The sequence below is a fragment of the Rhinopithecus bieti genome, unplaced genomic scaffold, assembly GCF_001698545.2.
Source record: "Rhinopithecus bieti isolate Rb0 unplaced genomic scaffold, ASM169854v2 scaffold_2723, whole genome shotgun sequence".
Classification (NCBI taxonomy): Eukaryota; Metazoa; Chordata; class Mammalia; order Primates; family Cercopithecidae; genus Rhinopithecus; species Rhinopithecus bieti.
The window spans coordinates 3,079,603-3,081,590 of NW_016804119.1; positions in this window are offsets into that span (position 1 = coordinate 3,079,603).

Genomic DNA, 1,988 nt, shown 5'->3' on the forward strand with positions numbered 1-1,988 from the left:
CCCGGGAGGCGGAGCTTGCAGTGAGCTGAGATCCGGCCACTGTACTCCAGCTGGGGCCGCAGAGCGAGACTCCGTCTCAAAAAAAATAAAAAATAAAAAAAATAAAAAAATAAAATAAAATAAAAAAGCATTAACTGACCGGGCGAGGTGGCTCACACCTGTAATCCCAGCACTTTGGGAGGCCAAGGCAGGTGGATCATCTGGGGTCAAGAGTTCGAGACCAGCCTGGCCATAGTGGTGAAACCCTGTCGCTACTAAAAATACAAAAATTAGCTGGGCATGGTGGCGCATGCGTGTAATCCCAGCTACTCGAGGTAGAGGCAGGAGAATCACTTGAACCCCGGAGGCAGAGGTTGCAGTGAGCTAAGATCGTGCCACTGCACTCCAGCCTGGGTGACAGAGCGAGAGACAGAAAAAAAAAAAAAAAGCTTTTAAAAATAGATGTAAATTACATAGTTCTTACTTACATTTGTTATTCTATTCCAATTTGAGATGAATGAACCTCAAATCCCTTTCAGATAAACTTAGTTGACATTGTAATATGCTTACATCAATAATTTCTAAGTATACTGTAATTTCAAATTCACTTTATATGCATTCTGAAAGTAACTAGAAAACGTACTTTTAACAATTGTGATCCTTTTTTAGGTGTTTTCTTTTCTTAATGTTCTCTCATGTGGGAATAACAAAGCCTATAGAAAGTCTTCAGAAGACTACTGGATTGATTTTCACCAAAGAACAATTTTGCAATAATACTAAGATTATTTGGTGGGCAAGTTATTCTTTTTCATGTGAACCTAGAAGAAAGTAAAACTAAATTATCAAAATTTAAACAGCCTCGGGTCTACTGGCAATAATTTTATGGCAATATTTGTGAATTCGCATGCACTAATAAGTATGCTTTTCTCTCACATCCCTATTATTGGAAAGTTGCATTCATCTTGAAGTGTTAATTAATTGAAATATGATCCTGTTGGCCAGGCAAGGGTATATAATCCTAGCACTTAGGGTATATAATCCTAGCACTTTGGGAGGTTGACTCGGTGGATCCCTTGAGGTCAGGAATTCGAGACCAGCCTGGTCAACATGGTGAAGCCTCATCTCTACTAAACATGCAAAAATTAGCTGGGCGTGGTTGTGCACGCCTGTAATCCCAGCTACTCGGGAGACTGAGGCAGGAGAATCGCTGGAACCCGGGAGGCGGAGGTTGCGGTAACCGAAGATCAGGTAACTGCACTCCAGCCTGGGTGACAGTGTGAGACTCCATCTATCCTTCTAAGAAAAACAAAACAAAACAAAACCCAAATATGATCCTGTTAGGATATAAAATTAGCATAAAATTTTCAAGAGACCAACATGGATACAGTTTTTCTCTAATAAGTAAAAATGGATATTTCCTCAGTCAGAGATCTTAACATATGCTTACCCTGTAATATCATTATAACACAGATGCAAATCATTGAGGATTCAAAATATTTTACTAAAGTAGGAACTATTTTCAACTGTTGAGTATATTTTGTAGCCTATGCCACACACAAATACAAAAGAATGAACAGATTCCAACACAGATGGCATAATGAAAATATTTACGTCTTTCAAAACACAAATTCATACTTTAGTTGGGAGAGATTGTATTCAAAAGGATTATTACAATAGGAAGGATACTCCAACCACAAGCTCTCCACATGACCAAGAGCCACAAAGAAAAGTTTTTCTTTTATGTGGAGCAGGGAGCAAGGCTAGAAAGGACCAGGTATGGGGCAGTGCATGAGCACCTGGCAGTGTGGACAAACAATCCAGTAATCCTCGATAAGTCAAAGAATGGGAATTTGGAAGATCTCTGTCTGGCTTTTACTTTTGTAAACAAGGTGGGGATCGTTAGACTTAATGAAGTGCTATGAGGAAGAGTAATTCTTCATTGCTGGTTCTTTCCAGTAAGTTGTTCCTAGGAAAACAAAGGTGAGACAGGGAGGAAGGGGTGGGTGGGA